The following is a 20,831-nucleotide window of genomic DNA, read 5'->3' as shown; positions in this document are numbered from 1 at the left end:
GTTGTATTCAGGTAGCTTTAGGTGCACACTGTGCAAAGGACACCAAGTAAAAATACTGCAAATAGCACAATCACCTGCCTGCCTGTCAGTATATTATGAAGAGAATAACAGGAACGGATCTGGCTAAACTGAATATAGTGTATAAATATGTATACAACACCTGGGATGCATATATATCCTCTACACACTGTAACTGAAGCTACCTGACTCGCCTGCCTGCTCCTATCTAACTCAAAATAAATGACACTGTGTCTCTCTCTCTCTCTCTGTCTTTAACCACCACCGCAACACACTATACAAGGCCGCCACGCAGGCGGCCTTATATAGTGTGGGGCGTGTACTAAATCCCCTGAGACATAATTGGCCAAAGCCACCCTGGCTTGAAGTTTAAAAAAAATAAATGATAAAAAAAGCCAATGTGACATGATTGGGGGGGGGAACTAAATTTAGACACCATTTAGATCCGCCGTTGGACCAGACATTACATTAAAGCCGTAAGCAGTTTTAAATGACTTTTTTCTTATAGTAACACCCAGCAGGTACGATATTTAAAGGAATTTTTCAAAAAATCACTTTAAGCATCATTAAAATCACTGCTCCAGTAAAAATGACCGTTTTTAAAACTTTTTTTTTCCATTGATACATGTTCCCTGGGGCAAGACCCGGGTTCTCAAACCCGTTTTATGACAATAACTTGCATATTTAGCCTTAAAAATGAGCACTTTTGAATTCGAACGTTCGAGTCCCATAGACTTCAATGGGGTTCTAAAAGTTTGCGCGAACGTTCGGTCCGTTCGACGATTCTGGTGCGAACCGAACGGGGGGGTGTTCGACTCATCCCTACTGCTGATATTGCTCCATGCTTAAGGATATAATTTCTATACTTACTGATACAGAACATCCTTGCCTTACTTTAAAGCAGCCTATGTTGGCTTGGCCACCTGCCTAGGATTACTATTGCTGCTTCAGTATACCAAAACCTTCCCTGTACTCTTGCTCTTACAGCCTATGTTATATGGTGACTGGCCCCATCCTGTAAAAAAATGTTGTCCCTTCCAAAACATTTTGCCTAGTAGTACTTGAGGAGAGAGCTTCTAAAGAAATGGGTAGTCCCGTCATGGACCCTGCCACTACCTGCATTTTACTCTATAATTTTTGCCTGTCCATGGCACTTTGAATTTTCTTCAAAGAACTAACTCGTCTTTGCTCTCAGAGCATGCCAGTTGTGGGATACTTTGATAACCTCCTGCTAAAGGAACAGGCTCCATCAGCCAATGTACCAACACAGTTAAAGGAACACTAAAGGTTTGTTTTTTTATTAGATCAATTGATTGCTGTAAGCTAGAGCATTTAAATATCACTTACCTCGTTTTTCCTTTTGACCTCCAAAATACAGTAATCCAGGTTTGAAAATGCCATTTCCTGTCTCTCCTCTTATTGCTTTCCACCAGCATCTGAGACGTTTTGCATGGTGGAAAGCAGAATGTGCTCACCCCCTCCCTATGACTACAGCCCTGCGTGAAAATGCTCTCTTATCCCTCACAGGCATGGAAGCTAAGCCCAATGGGAACTGTAGTTCCCATTAGGCCGTGATGTAGCAAGAATGAATGCGCACCGCAAACCAGGAAGTCAGTGAGAACAACAATTCAGGAGTGACAGAGGTGAATAAAACAGCTCGATTTCAACAGGTATCGAACTAGTTATAATGCAAAACATTAATTTTTACTTTATCAACTACTGTCAGACTTTAATTTAAGAGGAAAATATTTTTGTCTTTACAACCCCTTTAAGACCCTACGGAGATTCAGATGGATCCTAAATCTCCAGAAACTAATGCTGAATCAAACTCATCATTTGGAGTATCTGGGCCTAATCTTGAAAATGGATTTGTTCAGGGTCTTCCTTCCCCTGAATAGGCTCCCATCTCTCCTCTCCCATGTTCAGACGCTATGACACAGGAGCTCCCTTTGCATGAAAATTATGGGACTAATGGTAGCCCAATTTTTGAGGTATCACTGAATGCCTAGTTTCATTCCAGCCATCGCAGCTAACATTTTGGCAGCATAGGACATGCAAACTCAGTCTCTAGAATTATCTTGTATGGCTGGAAATACAAAAATCCTTTCTCCCGATGACCTGGAAGGTCAAGCTGTGGAGGAGATGCTCATCAGTGGAAACGCTGCTTACAAACAATATACTGGAACTTTAGGGCTATTTGGTGCAAGGCCAGCTAACCACAGTTCAGTTGGACAATGCCACAGTAGTGACATAAATCAACCATCAAGGAGGCACCAGAAGCAACACATCAGGCAATGCACATCCCAGGAGCGGAAAACTGGCAGGTGGACTTCCTCTGGCATCTAGGTCTGGATTGCAGAGAATTGTCTCTTCACCCAGAGATCTTTTAATCCTCTCTGTCACAAGTGGAGCATGCTGAAAGTGGACTTCCAGGCTCAACGACAAATGGTACCAGTTCATTCCTAGAGCCAGGGACCCTTGGGCCTTCGCAGTGGGTACTTTGGCGCAGTGGAATCCTTTAAACCTGATCTATGCCATTTTCCCTCTAAATCTTATCTACACTACCTAACGCTAGGATTTTTTTTTTCTTGTAAAGTCTACCATTGCACCTCCTAAAGTGTACTTTTGCATCATTCGCTCTCATCTACCTCACTTGTCTTCTTCTCGGCTATAGCTTATTTTTGACATTCTGCATAACCTTTTGATCTTAAACTATGATCCTTTGCCCTGTAATGAATTTCAAGATAAAGATTGTACAGATACGTGAACAATAATATTTTGCAAGATACAAATCCTATAAAAGAATGCAGTTTGTAAGGGCTTATTTATATAAGTGCAGACACCCATACAGTGTTTAAGCACCCAGGATAGATGTTCTGTGCAGCTGCAGCCTGTTAAAAACCAATGACAGGCTGACTGATATAGCAACTGTGTGGATCTTCCCACACATCCTAGAGTTTACATCCAAACAGTAGCACATTTATGGCTCTGAATGGAGACTGTGCAAGAAGATCCATACAGATGTTACTGTCATTAATTTTTATCTTCTTGCACAGTCTGCATTCAGAGCCATAAATGTGTCACTGTTTGGATGTAAACTCTAGGATGTGTGGGAAGATCCACACCGTTGCTATATCAGTCAGCCCGTCATTGGTTTTCAACAGGCTGCTGGGCATCATGGCACATTTTGTCATTTCTGGGTTCAAAAAACACTTGCCCCTTGTGCCTGTGTGATTGAGCCTTAGGTAACTTCAACCTTGCACTTGGACAGTTGTACAGGCTCCTCTCCTTACTGAAATAGCTTACTCTAATTTCACTCCAAACTGTGAGCTTCTCTCAGTGTGCACAATACTCTATAATATGTCAGATAGAGTTCACCTTTCTGGCTAAAAGATGATCAGTATCAGCTAGTCATTTAACCCCACCTTTACAGTTCCTGATCTACCCCTTTCATACTTTTGGATTTTTGTTCTTTTAATCAGGAAGGCTAAGCATCACAAGGTGGCCTTGTGATCTATCAAATGGTGACAACTGTGGGCAATACCTGCATAACACGTTGAGACTTCCACTTGTAGATTCCATAGGAAGCCTTTGTAAAAGGGTGAATATTCATTCACCGATCATCTCTGCACTGAATTAAGCTAGAAATTACAAGTTTCTCATCACTTTATTTCAGAGTTGTCATTCCCCGACTGTTTTGGCCAGGGAAGAAGAGGATTACATTCAATCTGTGCTTTATCAGCCTCATGGGGCTGACACCATGGGCCTAATAGACCCCTGATGTCTGCTTTTAAAAATAATCTCTCATGTAAATTAAGTTAAAACATAGACAACTTGCTCCCTATGTAAAAGCAATACAGTTAAGTGAAAAACAAAAGTTTAAAAATGAAAGTTACTCTAAATCAATAACAAAAGCCAATAAAAATGCAAGGGCATGCATCAAGTGCAAACATGTATGAAAAAGATGATTGTGCTACACATATCTGTTATTGGCGTGCATGTCAGAATTCTAGGACCTTTTTTTAATGTTAATTCTAAACTGATGACCTGTAAGGTTTTTCAAAGCATTGCTGAAGGCCAATTTTGGATAACAAAGTTTCTTGCCATTTCACGAGTGTGTGAAATTTTAAGGCTTTTATCTATTTGACACAACCTCGCCTTTTTTATATTTTACCCAAAAATTGGTTAATTGCATGGGTGTGTGTGTGCACTGAAATTAAGTTCTAGTTTATGGGTTTGATAAACAGTTGGTCAATATCATGCAACCTAAAAATTTCCAACTACCACTATTTTATTTTCAATTGTCTTTACTTTCAGAGAATATATATAATATTTGGAGGTTTTAACTGGTTTCTTTTGGTATGGATTTTACATTCCACAAACATATCTTTTGAGATACTGATCCATGCTGACCTGATTGCGTCATGCATTTTCTTCAGATTCCTCAGCTGCACATTCATGTTGTAAATTTCCTGTTCTACTGCATACCAAAGATGTTTTGTTGAGTTGAGATCCAGTGACTGGACAGGCCACTTAAGAACTCTGAATACATTGGCATTAGTGATGAGCTCAGTCTGAACCTAAGCGAGCCTGCCAGGAAGCTGTCACCTGTACTGGGCCAATCATCTTTGGATAGGGTGTGTAGTACATTTAGCTGCATGGTGGCGAACACCTTGCCCAATTATGATTGGCATAGTACAGGTGACCGCTTCCTGGTGGGCTCATTTAGGTGGGTTGAGCCTGGGAACCGAAAATGCTTCAGCTCATCCCTAATTGACATATTCATGAGTCCAGAGAGGAGTTTTGATTACTATTCAGTCTCAGCTTCCCGATCATGACTGAGAGTGGAACATGATGTGGTCCTTTGCTATTGTAGTCTATGCGCCTCAAGTTTCAATGTGATGTGCATTCAGAGATGGTTTTCTGCTCATCACGTTGGTAAGAGTGGTTTATTTAAAGCGTAACTCTTTTGTTGAGAAAAAAAACATTCCCCTCTGAGTGATCTGTGTACATTGCAAGGAGTATAACAAACTTAGTTGCAGATTCCTACCTTTTGTTGTTCTGAAGAAATTTGTGTGTGTTTGTGCCTCTGTTCTAAGTGGGTCTAATGGGAGTGGTTTCATAATTAACTGTTAAGTGTGCAGCTGGAAAGTATTAATGATGAAATCTGCTGCGCCTGTAACCCTTTAGATGTGTTCTCATCAAAAAAAATCTCTCCAAAAAAATCAATTTTTGTTGCAGGGGATGCCTAAACTGCTTTGTTACTGTGTAATTTAAGCCCTGAGCTTTGAGAAAGCTATTCATGATTTACTAAAGGAGTATAGACTGTTCACTTAATACATTTTCACTAGACTTAAAAGAGAAGTAGAGTTTTTTTATTTTAGGAATCATACTTACCTTGGTGGATGCAGCATCAGTCCCCCGGTGCCTTTGCATTGAGACCTGAGCGATCGAACTCTGTCAATCGCCAAGCAGAGAGCTTTAGACTGTTAGTCACTGCTCTCTGCTCTACTCCCTCCTCACTCATTGGAGCACTGGGCTGTGGAGGGGGTGGCCGGCTCAGGCTCTCAGCGGCAAGCTGAGTGACTGAGCCGGGTGTCAGTTTAGGCACCTGGCGAATCCTGACTCTGTGGTCATGATGAAGCAGTGCCTGGACTGACAGCATTGACATCAGCAGAGAGCGGACTTCAGCCCGCTCCCTGCTGAGAAGGGGGTCACAGGAGTGCAAAACAAACTGCATTCTTGTGAACCACAGAAGAAGTCCAGCCAGATAAACTTTAGCTGGACTTCTCCTTTTTAACTATGCAATGTTAGTACAGAGATCTTCACTGCTGTGCTACTGTGTTCTGACAGGGAGCCAATCTGCCCCCCCCCCCCCCCGCCAGAACACTCCAGTCAACAAGTGCCGATCCGCAGACCTTTTTCGGTCATGCCCCTTCGATTGAAGCTGGTCCGGCTGCAGTACACATGGACCAAATGTCAGTCGTTTTCTATTGAACCGGCTGATGCTGCCCGTCATTTGGTCGCGTGTACTAGACTTTACCCCATAAAAAAAAGAAAAACTTTCAGTTATAGATACACGTTAATGCGACCGCCAACAGCTGTACATTTATAGATAATTAAACCATATATGTTAGAATACATGGTTGAATCATTGCTAATTTTATGGTAACAAATGATAGTCATACCAAGTATACAAAACAATATATCAAAAGCAAAAGTGGTCTAATTATGGTTGGTAACAAAACAAATGTTGAACTTGTATGAGAAAGTTGCAAGTAATGTTCTTATATACACCAAAACAGAAATCTGCGCTCATGGAAGTCCACAGAAATAAATCAGCCCAAAATCAAGGGGGGGAGAACTCATTAATTAGTAAAGTCTATATTGAGGAAAAAACAGTCCTTTAATTAGAAATCAACTTCAAAAAACAAAATTAACATTTAGGCAGTCTGAATTTGAAAGACTATTCACAGTGACCAGATTCCATATTGCACATATAGAGTATCTCCTGCTGTCTCCTTACGCTGTTGGGGACCTGATGGGTTGGGGACCTGATGGATGTTGCCTTACTCACTGTAGCCGAACGGTGCGGAATTTCATAGATGACTGTGAAAAAGCGCTCGTAAGCGCGAAACTTCTAATCGTTTCCCCCTTTTAATGGAAGTTTCATCCTAATTTTATGACTTTTTCAACTTCATTCCATTGATTTTTTTGAACAGCTTGCAATTATCAGCACAGGAGAGCGTACTTTGCTATCTCCCCACCAGAGGGCACTCAGGATTTCCCTGTATTGAAGCTACGCTACGTCTCAGACGTGTGACGTCCGCGCGCTCACACAGGGAGAGCGTCCGCTCCCCCAGACCGAACCAGTCCCCGGCGGCTGGAGTCACGGACAGACCCGGCGTCCACTACACGGAGGCGACAGAAATTCCGCACCATTCGGCTACAGTGAGTAAGGCAACATCCATCAGGTCCCCAACAGCGTCCCGGTGTACATCGCCCCGGCAAGGTACTGTGGGCTTGATCTGCGGTGGGTGTATCAGAGCAAGTCAGTGAGCTTTGACCCCCTTGTGAGACGTAAGGAGACAGCAGGAGATACTCTATATGTGCAATATGGAATCTGGTCACTGTGAATAGTCTTTCAAATTCAGACTGCCTAAATGTTAATTTTGTTTTTTGAAGTTGATTTCTAATTAAAGGACTGTTTTTTCCTCAATATAGACTTTACTAATTAATGAGTTCTCCCCCCCTTGATTTTGGGCTGATTTATTTCTGTGGACTTCCATGAGCGCAGATTTCTGTTTTGGTGTATATCTGTATTATTGGTACTTCCGGGTACCATTGATTCTGCAGCACTGGTTGGTTCACGCCCTGTATGATGGTTGACATATTCCTTGGGACACCAGTTTTTTTCCCATAGAGCGCTAGTGAATGTTTTTCTGTGTCTAAGTAATGTTCTTAGTTGGCACTGTTTTAAGGCAATCAGTACGCCCTTCCACTGTATCTTAGATCAAATCTTTGAAACAAGTTGGTATTAGTGCTTGAGTCTTAGGCCCCGTACATCGACACGTCCGCTGGGAGATTTTGGTCTGATGGCTGAACGCGGTGACATAGACAACACTGACGTTTTCTATCGCGCGAGTTCAATGCTTCCACGCATGCGTCGAATCAATTTGACGCATGCGCGGGATTTCTGTCCGCTGGTTAGACGTACTAACCAGCGGACCTGTACGCCGGACAGCTTCCCAGCGGACATGTTTCTTAGCATGCTAAGAAACATTTGTCTGCTGGAAATCTGTCCGCTAGCCTGTACACACGATCGGATCTGTCCGCTGACACTGGCCGGCGGACCAGTTCAGCGGACGTGTTCGTTTGTGTGTACAAGGCCTAAGAAGAAAAGCCTGGGCTACTTGAGCAAAGAAAAAGTAGTCTTTTATAAAAGGTTAAAGGAAAGATAAAGTGGGGTTATGGGAAAAAAGAAAGGGGGAATAAGGATTCCACTCACTGAAAAGTTGGTACTTCGCAAATTTAAGTAGTGAACAAGCTGGAAAGTGCCATATCCACAACCACCCAGTGCTTAGGCCCCCTCCCTCCATTCTCTGCCCTGCCCCTGATCAAGTGAGTACACTAAGGTAAGGGGGAGCTTTGGGAACCCTGATTTAATGGGGAATGCTGGGAATTCTTATGTAAGTGGGGGATTTGGTAAGCAGAAACACCCTTGCATCATTCCATTTTATACCACAGTGTTCCCCCGAAAAAAAAAAAAAAAATTGCTGTGTGCCGCTAAAGTGTTCAAGTTTGGCTTGAAGAAAAATTGGCAACCCACACGAAAACTGCAGCTACATTGCGGTGACCATACACTGTGTATGAGCTGATTGGAGGAAAGGCACACACCCCCCTCCACATAGGCAGAGGAACAAAGAAACATGCAGAGCTGTGCTGTGAATAAACCAGTGCTCTCCTAATCTCCTTCTAATCACCCTCCCTGACACAAATTTCCAACTGTTTTTATCTCCTGTGTTGAAAAGCTTGTCAGAAGTACTCATGCTGATAACAAAGGAACGGAGCAGCATAATGACACAGGACATAGTGCTTTGGAGAGAGATAAGTAAACACTACAGATAGCTTTGCCCAGGTCAGATTTCAAGAATTTACATCCACTTTAAAGGATTAGGAAAGAAAATATTGTATGACCTCACTCTTTTACAGTGTGTTGTTGCACACGTTAAATTGTACCATGTCACATGTGTTACGTTTAAGGTGGCTCCTTCAATTTAAATACCCTGCCAACACACCACAATGCAACCAAAAATGCACCTTCATGACGTGTGTTGTGATGCACTGAAGTAGTGGTGAGTTGACCGCTACTGTGCATTGGGGTGCTATTCAAAATGAATGATACTGCACAGGCATGTGTTGAAGTGGGCTAAGTAACACATGTAAAATACATGTATTCTCAAGCATTGCCCCAACACAATTGGGCCTTCAGGGGATTAATTTTGGTATACTGCTAAATAGGGGTAGCTATATGGCCACCAGCACATGTACAGTGTTTACCACACTCATGTGAAGGAGATCTTGTTACTTTGCCACACCCCTCAATGACATCCACCTCTCTGGTTATCCCCCTATGCTCCTGATTCTAGCTTAGCTGAAAAAACATACCAAGTGCTCCTGAATTCAGGAGGAAGGCATAGGACCTCCCTTCACTGACCATGCTTGGGTCTAGTGGCCACTCACTAGACCCAAGCACTGTCACATGATAGAGGAGAATGTAACAAACATGTAAACTGCAAAAGAAAAGAAAACAACTTTATTTCAATAGAAGTCAAGGGACAAATATAGCAAATGTATTTGGACCTCTAAAATGCGCTGGCTACTTTTTGGATTGTTCATCTGACTTTTCTTGAAATAGTCATATCTGGACCTTTTTGGCAGTGGTGTGGCACCTTAGTTTACATTTGTGTTACATTACACACTAAGCCAAGGAGACTATAAGTTCTCAGATCCCCTGGGGTCAGGGTGTAGAAGTCACCTGCCTGGGAACCAGATTACTTAAATCAATATTGGCACAGATCCATTTTCTCCACTTTCCTCAGCATGACAGAGGGTGACATCACTGTTCCCTGTAGGCAAAAGATAGGTATTTTTATGGCATCATAAAAACTCATTACTGGTGTTTCCAAACACTGTAGGTCAGGGTAAGCAACCTTGGGAGTCCAGCTGTGGTGAAACTACAAATCCCATCATGCCTCTGCCGCTAGGAGTCATGCCTGTGATTGTCAGGGTCTTGCAATGTCTCATGGGACTTTGTCATTTTAAAACAGCTGGAGGACCGAGGTTGCAGGTCATGTGCATATTTGGATTGCAAACAGAGCTAGTTTGGGCCACTGGTTCAGGCAGCAGATTGCTGCTTTTTTTCTGAGCTTTCTATTGGGTACAAAGATGAAGAGCTGAATTTGGGAAGGAGCCAGATCCGCAGAAGAAATTTAGCAATTTGTTCCAGAAATGTTTTGATTGGTTTCCAGTGGCCAGTAGCTAGCTCAACACATTGTGTGTAGCCAAGACAGGCCTTATACTGCTCCTGGCTAAAAAATACAGTACATTCTGGCTTCAGAGAGAGAGAGAATTCCCTTTCAACTACTTGTTCTGTAAAGTACACAATTGACTGCCTGTTGATAGGTAGCATGCACAATGTACTGTGTATGGCCTAAATTTAGCCTACGTATTCTAAAATAGTTTTGACAGTATTAAAAACAAAAGTAATTTTCTAGTTCTTGCTCCAAAAATTATACATGATTTAGCTATTGGTGACATTTGGCTATACAGGAGTATAATCCACTTTTCCATGCATGTGCACAGAGATGACGTAACCTTCTTGGCCTTTGTGCATTTATGTGTATGACTTTCCTCTTACAATATATGATGTGACATAGATGTTACCTAAATGAAGGGGGGTTATTGTATTAACCACTTCAGATCCGCGCTATTGACAAAAGACGTCAACAGCGCGGCTCTCAAGTGTCGGGAGGACGTCTTTGGACGTCTTTTTAAAAGCATTACCCGCGCGCGCCACTGGGTAAACACTGTACCGGTGCATCTCTGGGGAGCCGATGCGTGTACCTGGCGGCCGCGATGTCCGCCGGGTACACGCAATCATCGGTAACACAGCAGGGACATGGAGCTCTGTGTGTAAACACAGAGCTCCACGTGCTGTCAGAGGAGAGGAGACCGATCTGTGTCCCTTGTACATAGGGACACAGCATCGGTCACCTCCCCCAGTCACCCCCCACACAGTTAGAACACACCCAGGGAATACATTTAACCCCTTCCTCACCCCTCGTGTTAACCCCTTCCCTGCCAGTCACATTTATACAGTAATTAGTGCATTTTTATAGCACTGATCGCTGTATAAATGTGAATGGTCCCAAATTTGTGTCAAAAGTGTCCGATATGTCCGCCGCAATATCGCAGTCCCAATAAAAATCACAGATCGCCGCCATTACTAGCAAAAAATATATAATAAAGAAAAAACATAATTCTGTCCCCTATTTTGTAGGCGCTATAACTTTTGCGCAAACCAGTCGCTTATTGCGATTATTTTTTTTTTTTTTTTACAAAAATATGTCGAAAAATACGTATCGGCCTTAAAAAAATTGGATATTTATTATAGCAACAAGTAAAAAAAATATATATTTTTTAAATTGTCGCTCTTTTTTTGTTTATAGCGCAAACAATAAAAAACGCAGAGGTGATCAAATACCACCAAAATAAAGCTCTATTTGTGGGGGAAAAAGGACGTCAATTTTGTTTGGGAGCCATGTCGCACGACCGCGCAATTGTCAGTTAAAGCGACGCAGTGCCGGAAGCTGAAATTTCGCCTGGGAACGAAGGGGGTTTATGTGCCCAGTAAGCAAGTGGTTAAAGGGGTTGTAAAGGTTCGTCTTTTATTTTCTAAATTGGTTCCTTTAAGCTAGTGCATTGTTGGTTCACTTACTTTTTCCTTCGATTTCCCTTCTAAATGTTTTTTTTCCTTGTTTGAATTCCTCACTTTCTGTTCCTCCTCAGTAAGCTTTCCACCATTATCCGAGTGGTGGAAAGTCATTTAGAACAGCTTACTGAACACCTTACTGAGGAGAAACAGGAAGTGAGAAATTCAAACAAAGAAAAAAAACATTTAGAAGGAAAATGGAAGGAAAAGGTAAGTGAACCAACAATGCACTAGCTTAAAGGAACCATTTTAGAAAATAAAAAAACGACATTTACAACCCCTTTAAGTATGATGTTGTTGACCGCAATTGAAGATAGGGAGGGTAAAAGCAACAACTGATTTGGTGGTGGTAATAAGCTACATAGCTTGCCCACTGTTTTTTTTTTTTTAATGGACAGACTTGTTTGCAAGATGCCATGGCATAGCAACATAATATTTTCCCAATATGCATCTCAAGTATTCATTTTCAATTTTGAAGTGCATCTTTAAGTGAGATGATACAGGACAAAAAAAAACATTTTTTAGGTAATAAACCACTACACACAAATACCAGTATTATTCCTCCCACTGGCACCAATGCTAGGACATTCTTCCTTTCACATATTATAGTGCCAGGGCCTTCTTTCTCTCATGGCCACCAACGTTGGGGCTTTGTGCTTTCCATGGACATAAATCCTGAGCCATTTTCCTTACACTGACCACTGTTCTTCCTATTAGCTGTCAATGAAATGAGTCGTATGTTTATGAACTCTTATTCAGCTGACATTTCAAATCTCCTGTTATCGTCATTAGACCCACTAACACTTGACCTGTTTCTCTCAAACTGGGTGACTAATGGTATATCCACAATCGGTCTCCTAGTGGAATCTGCCTCAATACGCACATTCACAGAACTACAAAGCAACTAGAACCTTCCTAAAACAGACTTCTACAAATACCTGCGACTCCGGTCCATCTTTACGAACCTCATCAAAAAAAGAACATCGGATGCCTTCAGGTATATAAACTGTTATACAGAGGAACAAAGGGGTCTCTTTCGTCTACCACCTTCTCAACCATAGTCCCTTTTCCAACAAAACTCAATCCATGGACACATGGGAAACAGACCTCTCACAGAAGTTTACCGTGTCTCAATGGCACAAAGCCTCAAAGCTGCTTTTGACTTCCTCAAACTGCATTACCCACTGGGAATCCTCCCTAAAACTCTTATGCCGCGTACACACGGTTGTTTTTTGTGATGAAAAAAAACGTCATTTTTAAAAACGTCATTTAAAATGACCGTGTGTGGGGAATACGTCATTTTATGTCTTCTGAAAAACGACAAAAAAAAAAAATTGGAACATGCTTCAATTTTTTATGTCGTTTTTCAAAACGTCGTTTTTTGTGTCATTTAAAATGATAGTGTGTGGATAAAACAATGTTTAAAACAACGTTTTTAAACCCACGCATGCTCAAAAGCAAGTTATGACGCAAGCTTGAATGAAACAGAGTGCCGTCGTACGCGCTTTGCTAGAGCATTTTGAAAAAACGATGGTGTGTAGGCAACGTCATTTTTAAAAAGAAGTTTGAAAAACGTTGTTTTGTTTCATGATAAAACACGTTGTTTTATTTCATCACAAAAAACGACCGTGTGTACGCGGCATGACACAAATGTTATTATACCCCAGCTAGACTTTCAAGAATGTCCCTGTCTATTTCCTCTGACTGCTGGAGAGACTAACAACCCTGATTCATTTCCTACACATATGGTGGTCCTGCCCCTTGGTCCTAAAGTTCTTGAATTGCGTATTCTCATTCCTGTCCAGTATTTTCCAATTCACCATAGCCTGCCACTCAGCAACAGCATTACCTCTTTTACATTACAAATCTTGGGCTTCCTCGCAATACATCGAATTATAGCAGCCAGGAGAGCAATAGCCTTTGCTTGGAAACAACCCATCTCTAATGACTGGTTACTCTTCATCCAACACCTTAATACACAAACACTGTTTGAACTGATGTTTGCAATCAAAAATGGCAAACAGGCTATATTTTGGAAGCAACGGCTTCACTGGCTGATCCACCCAGAATGTACAGCAAGCATTTAAGTTCCTTTATAACATATACCTGTACTACTAGTTCCTGCACATTTTAGGTGTCATGACAAGGTTACAGAGTAGCTACCATGTATGGTTATCTCTGTACCTAGAGTGTCTGTATGACACCCATTTAAATTACTAAGCGCTATGCACCACCTTTGATATATTTGTGTTGTCTCTGTCTTTTTTTTTTTTTTGGTCTCCCCAGGACATGCATGTAAAGCAATGTATAACTCTAAGATGATTTAATCGTTTTTGCCTTTTTTTTTTCTTCTCTCAAATTATGCTTCTGTGCATACCTTGTACCATCTGTTTATACCTTTAATAAAGTAAAAAAATATTGATTAAAAAATAAATAGTTATATCAACTTAACTGTCCTGTTGTCATAGGAGGCCTGACAAGTCGCTTATGTGATAGTATATGCTGAGTGAAAGGTACAATTTACTGAGGCAATAGGGGTCTTGAACCACTAATGCCTCCTCTGCATGCCTCCCAACAAGACTAGAGTATAGTCTCTACTTAATCAGTTTTTTTTTTCTGCCACATTGGCTGGGATCTGACAGCACCCAACTCAGAAGTGCTCAAAACTAAGCGCTTTTAGGTTAATTGACCACAGGGCTGATTGAGAAATGTTTGCTTCTCTGCTCCCTTTTGCTCTCTGTCCTGAAAGTGGTGATAGATGTCTTAGGATTACAGAGGGCACAACTGAGCTTGGAATGCATACCTTACACAGCAAAAAAGAAAAGGTTTGATCATTTGCCTCCATCCCTATTTATATGAAAAGGGGGTGGGGGTTGGGACTTTAAATGAGGCATGTAATTAACAGTTGGTATATATAGCATGGTATAGATTATTATACATACAAATATTGTTAATAATAAATATTTGCTGTATTAACAATATTTGTATGTATAATCTTTACCATGTTCTATATACCAATGGTTGATTACATGCTTCGATTAAAGTCCCAATCTCCCATCCCCCTTTTTTACATACCTCACATGCCACAGGCTCACTAAGTGCAGTTCACCTGGTCCACTACCTACCTCTGTCCCTTTTCCTGCAACCTTCACTGTGAAACCCTGCCCAGAGACACACAGTTTATCTTAACAAAGTGTCCCTGCCTGGCCCGCGTTCTCATGTGCACGCACGCCATTGCCTTATTCATTGCGGCCTCCAGTGGTCCTGTGGAGTACGGCTCTTCCTATAAAAAATACAAATTGTGTAGGAAGCGCACCAATTAATTCAGCAGCTGGCATGCAGGGTGACTATACAAAACCTTGTGAATAAACAAAAATAGTACAAGCGCAGGGCTTGATAGATGTGGTGTCCTAGATATGTATTAAATACAGTAAACTGAATAAAACTGTGAAAAGAGTGTCCACAATGTGTAGAAAATTCATCCAATATATAAACTCTTGATGCGCTCACCCAAAACATCTAGCAGAAAGTGATATCCAGTGAAATCCACCAAAAAGCTGTGAAAAATTCCAGTGCAAGTGAGCCTCCACCCAACATATGCACTCACCAGAAATAACACATAAAGGAGCTTCAATACTTCAATACTCCCTAGCAGGCACTCCACGTCACTTCTAGTTAGTGTGTACTCCTTCTCCCAGAAACCAACAAACTGCACATAAAATGTTCGCCAACCAGGAGCCCAAAAATGCTTATATGATGTTGTATTTCACTGTAAAGTTTTAAAAGCACATATATATAAATGCTGCAGCATTCTAAAACAAAAAAGACAAGTCAGCCAGACTTACAATGGCAGGCGCAGCCCCAAATATGTGGATTCAGCGGGATGACGTCAGTACGTAGGTCCCTCCTGACGTGTTTCGTGTGCACACACTTTATAAAGGGGGCCACATTTTTCTATAGGAATGAATGGGGCGGTAACATGCTTGAGCAGGAAGAATAGTGTACTTAAGAACAGTTTGTAACAATGTACCTGTCCTATAAATTATTGCATTTTTTGCTTTCAAATAGTGTAAGAGATAAGCAGAGCTGAAAAAAGCATCAGTGAGTTTAACTGATCATTTGTTTTCATATGGATGCCTCTTGGCTACACAACTGGTACATACTGGTGGTATGTCAAGGGTGCATGCTTTGCTCACATACTTTGTGCTAAAATGTACCTTGTGAAGTATGGTGCAAAAAAATACCAAAATGTGAAAAACAAAAAGCATAAATGGATCAGGTGTTTGGTTTTGTACCTGTTATGAAGTGGAGAGTTTATTTTTCATTTTTCTATATGGAATTGAACTTACAGCCTGACCTAAGAGGTAAATCTTGAGTTAACAAGGATATTTTCTCCAGGGTCTGTAGTTAATACTTTTACATAACACACACTGTTCCTTGCAGCACTTGCAAGGACATGACCAATGGATTTCATGGCAATCTGCTTATCTTGAAGATAAGTAAGGAGATCACGTTAACTTGCTTCTCTGCTGAACAAGGGGGGTCATACTCTGTTACACATTTATAGATAAATCCTGTGAACACAGAGCAAAGGTCACATTTGTCATTTTGTACAGTATAAAATATGACATCTTGTTTTAAAGCTGATAACTTCTGCTCAGCTCTTCTTCCTTACTTCACACAGCATTTCACCAGCAAAAACATTAAACGAGTCAAAATGTTTTATATACTGTATGCAGATTTATGATGATCCTTAATAAACTAAGCTAAAGGCAAGCTTGCTTTCAGAGCTTGAAATGTCATCCCTTGACAAAGGAGATGGGGCCTCAGAAATGTGTCGCGCCCCACCCCTCTACCTGTCATGTTATGCCGGTTGCCTTTCTGCTAGTGCCGAGAGCGAGAGGAGAGACGCCGCAGATCCGCCATCGCCCAGCGGGTCCCTACCTGTTGCTGCCATTGGTCCTTTCACATTGTTGTGAGCTGTCATACATTTCTTCTCGGACAATTGGAGCAGATTACAGATTTCCTTGATGTAAATGATACTTCAACTAAAGTGTTGTTTTTATTCATATACTTACCTGGCGCCCTGCTTTGTTTCTTTTTGCATATTTAGATCTGCAACTGATATGGTGATGCATTTGTGATCAATTATGACACTAGCCATTTGAGGGTTTTAATGTTCAGCTGACATAAGCACGTTGGCAAATGAAACAGTTAGCACGGAAGCATGCTTTGACTTTAGCATACTGTGCACATGAGCTAGTAGGCACAATGTAAATAAATATACTGCCGACAACAACATTGGTATGTTTCATTGAATATTTTGAAGACTTCTAACTACTGCTTTTTTTTGGGATTGTGGTTTTAAATTTGCGTTTGAATTATCGGGGGGGGGGTTGGAACATGGCACCAGCACTATTCAGAAAAAGAGTCACCCTTGGGATTTTAAACGAGGTGGTCATAGTTTTTACCACTGTGTAACAAAAGTAGTAACAGTATAAATGTTTATTAAAATTGATGTACATACATGAAAAATATAGCATAATAGCTCAGCCAATGGATTTGCACATAATAAAGAGAATGATTAAAATTGATACTAACATTATACAATGCAGTATATACAAATGCACGCATCAGAAAACCCGACGCACGTTTCGCAAGATCATTGCTCGCTTATCAGGGGTGGATGCGGATGGGATGTATCTAAATAGATAAAAAGATGTGTCACAGTGGTAAATGTAAGAACAATGGCAGAATGTGTCTGTTTTCTCAAGCTCAATGAAGATGGAGGGGGCAGATCCCTTTTGGGAGTGTGTTCACTGCAGCTTCACAGAAGATATGCAACGATTAACCATTGCAGGGCCAGATGTTAAGTAGCAGAAAGAGGACAGAGCATCCCTGCACCCAAGATGTCTGCAATGTCGGACATACTTCATTACCAGTAAGTTAGGTCACTAAGGCTATAGAGAACTTTTTTTCTTTTTGCTAAACTTCAGCCTAAAAATTCCCTTACCATTTTCCCCTTTGCAAATGTAGCTCACCTTCCTTCCAAATGTCTATACTTACCTAGATCTCAATGTCAATACCCTCTGCAATGCTCCCCTGGCTTCTGCAACTGATATCCGAAAAACTGTCTCTTATCCTGATCAGGTAAAAAGGTCTATACCTAGATATAGAGGCTTAAGGGGAAAGGTTGGCTATATCTGCCAAAAGTATAACTAAAGATAAAACTTTTTTTCTGTTTTAGATAGAGTGGAGAGGGATTATAACACTTGTCAATATTTATTACTGTCTGTGCCCCCAGTAAGGAGATTCACGCTCTCAATTTGTTTACCATTATAATTGAAAGTGAAGGTAAAAGAAAATCCCAAATTTTGGGTTGTCCCCAGAAAAGTAATAGTGGGCACATCTTTCGGTGATCTGGGGGTCCACAAGGAATTCCCTTAATTTGCAGGGATTTCCTCTCACATGTGGGAGGAACGACGTTCTGATGTCACCGTGTTGTGCGCCAGACCCAGAAGATATGGGTTGCTGAATAGAAGAGCCGGCCGGCTCGATTGTATTTTATATGCCTTATCTCACTTCTTCGATGTAAGTGTGCATTTTTATGTTACTTATAACATTTTTAAGGGTTTTACGCTATGCCAGTCCCTTCCCTTTTTTTATGTGGTGCATCCTGAATTGCTATGTTGTTTAAGACATCTTCTATACAATATTGAACCACACTGAGGGATTTATGCGACCAATATTGACCCCAGGCTGGGATATCAACCATATGCGCATATTGATCTCCTATAATTAGAGATCACATCTATCTGGTAAGCGACAGTGTTATTGTTTGGTGGAGGCACTATCCTGTCAGCACTTTTTCCTGGACTATTGGATTCGTTGAACACTGGGGATATTTAAGTTTATATGGACACTCTGCATTAGTATTTTTTATTATATTCACATTTTTTTACCTTTGACACGTTGTTAATGGTATTCTTAAAGGGTCACTAAAGGATTATTTTTTTTTTAGCTAAATAGCTTCCTTTACCTTACTGCAGTCCTGGTTTCATGTCCTCATTGTTAGTTTTTGCTCTGATGTTGCTGTAATTCTCCTCTGTTTTGGACACTTCCTGGTTGTCTGTTTCCTGATCACCACAGTACTGGGAGATTTTAGTTTTGTTTTCAAACCAATACTGCTCTATGGCACTGTCCAGCACAGATACAGCATAACATGCTTAAACCAAACTAAATGCAAAAACTAAACTAAAAAACTACAGGTACATTATATGATTGATTTTTATCTATTTTTAATCATTTTTAAAAGGAATTAGTTAACTATTATGTCTCTATACCCTGTAAACAGTCATTTCAGCAAAAACATTTTTTTCCTTTAGTGACCCTTTAAGGATTTTTTTGGTTTGTTCACACGGACTGGTATTTATTTACTTGATCATTTTCAGGTTTCTACATAATTTAGGAATTAACCCCTTCTTGTTATCTTATTGAGGTCTCACAGACCTATTTACTGATATCATTTTTTTTCCACTCAGTCGGTGTTTCATAACTTTAATTGATACATTACCTGTCTGTGAAAATGTGTTTCCAGCACGATGGCATCGCGCTGGTTCTCGGCGACAGGGTGCCGACATCTCACTGGAATAGGAAAAGCACATTCCAGTGAGCGCGACATAGAAGCGACGGGGATCCGACTTGGATTCCCGCCAATTCTAGATGCTGTGTTTGGTATGAATCACGAGGGGGAACTCCCTACACTGAAAAACTGGTGTGGGGGTTCCCCCACAATCCATACCAGACCCGTATCCGAGCACGCCACCTGGCCGGCCAGGAAAGGAGTGGAAACGAGCGAGCGCCCCCCCCTCTTGAACCGTACCAGGCCGCATGACCTCAATATAGGGGGGTAGGTGCTCTGGGGCAGGGGGGCACCCTGCGGCCCCCCCACCCCAAAGCACCCTGTCCCCATGTTGATAAGGACAGGGTCTCTTCCCGACAACCCTGGCCGTTGGTTGTCGGGGTCTGCGGGCGGGGGGATTATCAGAATCTGGAAGCCCCCTTTAATAAGGGGGCCCCCAGATACCGGTCCCCCACCCTAGGTGAATGAGTATGGGGTACATCGTACACCTACCCACTTACCTGGGGGAAAAGTGTAAATAAAATAAACACACAACACAGGTTTTTAAAATAATTTATTAATCAGCTCCGCGGGGGGGGGTCTTCTCTGCGCTCGGGGGGGTCTTCTCCCCACTCCAGGGGTCTTCTTCTGACTTCGGGGGTCGTCTTTCGTCTTCTCCACTCTCCGATGTTGTCTCGGCGCTCCCCGGTTCTTCTCCTGCTCACTCTCCGGTGCCTTCTTCGGGGCTTGTCGCCGCTATCTTCTTTGAAGCTCTTTTACTAGCGGTGGCGAGTCCGGTCTTCTTTGTCGCTGTAACGGAATGACCCGGGACAAACAGAGACTTTGTAAGGATGAGGGGTACTCCTGTGCCAGCGTCATTAATAACTCTTATGTCTAGGGTCACCTTATGTCCGATAGGGCCATAGGGTGACTGAGAAATTATGTCCTAAATTACAGGACAGGGGACATTACTGATAGATCATATTGCAGGAGATTGCAAAGTGTTGGTTTATTCTATGACTCATCTCTCTGTGTAGACTGTTGACATGTTAAATGAGGCTGGCTCTTGGAAGGCCTTTCATTGTGTGATAACACTGGCCCAGATTCAGGTAGAATTGCGCGATATTTGCGGGGGAGCAGGGCAACGATTTTGCCCTGCGCCCCCGCAAATATTTTGCGCTGCCCTCGATTCACGGAGCAGTAGCTCCATGAATTGCGAGGGCGCGCCGGCAAATTTCCCTGTCGTAAGCGCGCGCAAGTTAAATGATCCCGCCGGGGGCGGGAATCATTTAAATTAGGCGCGCTCCCGCGCCGAGCGTACAGCGCATGCTCCGTCGGGAAACTTTCCCGACGTGCATTGCGGCAAATGACGTCGCAAGGACGTCATTTGCTTCAAAGTGAACGTGAATGGCGTCCAGCGCCATTCACGAAGCACTTACGCAAACGACGTGAAATTCAAATTTCACGTCGCGGCGGCTATACTTTAGCATTGGCTGCCCCTACTATTAGAAGGGGCAGCCTTGCGCTAAAGTTGCCGTACGGAAACTCCGTACCTGGCTTGCGCGGGGCCCGCGCAAGTTTGTGAATCAGTTGGTAGTATGCAATTTGCATACTACACGCTGATCACAATGGGAGCGCCCCCTAGCGGCAAGCACAAGAATGCAGCCTAAAATCTGCGAGGCATAAGTGCCTTATGCC

The sequence above is a fragment of the Rana temporaria genome, chromosome 2 (genome assembly GCF_905171775.1).
Source record: "Rana temporaria chromosome 2, aRanTem1.1, whole genome shotgun sequence".
NCBI classification, from domain to species: Eukaryota; Metazoa; Chordata; class Amphibia; order Anura; family Ranidae; genus Rana; species Rana temporaria.
The sequence above is the reverse complement of the archived record's forward strand: the minus strand, read 5'-3'. Positions refer to the sequence as shown.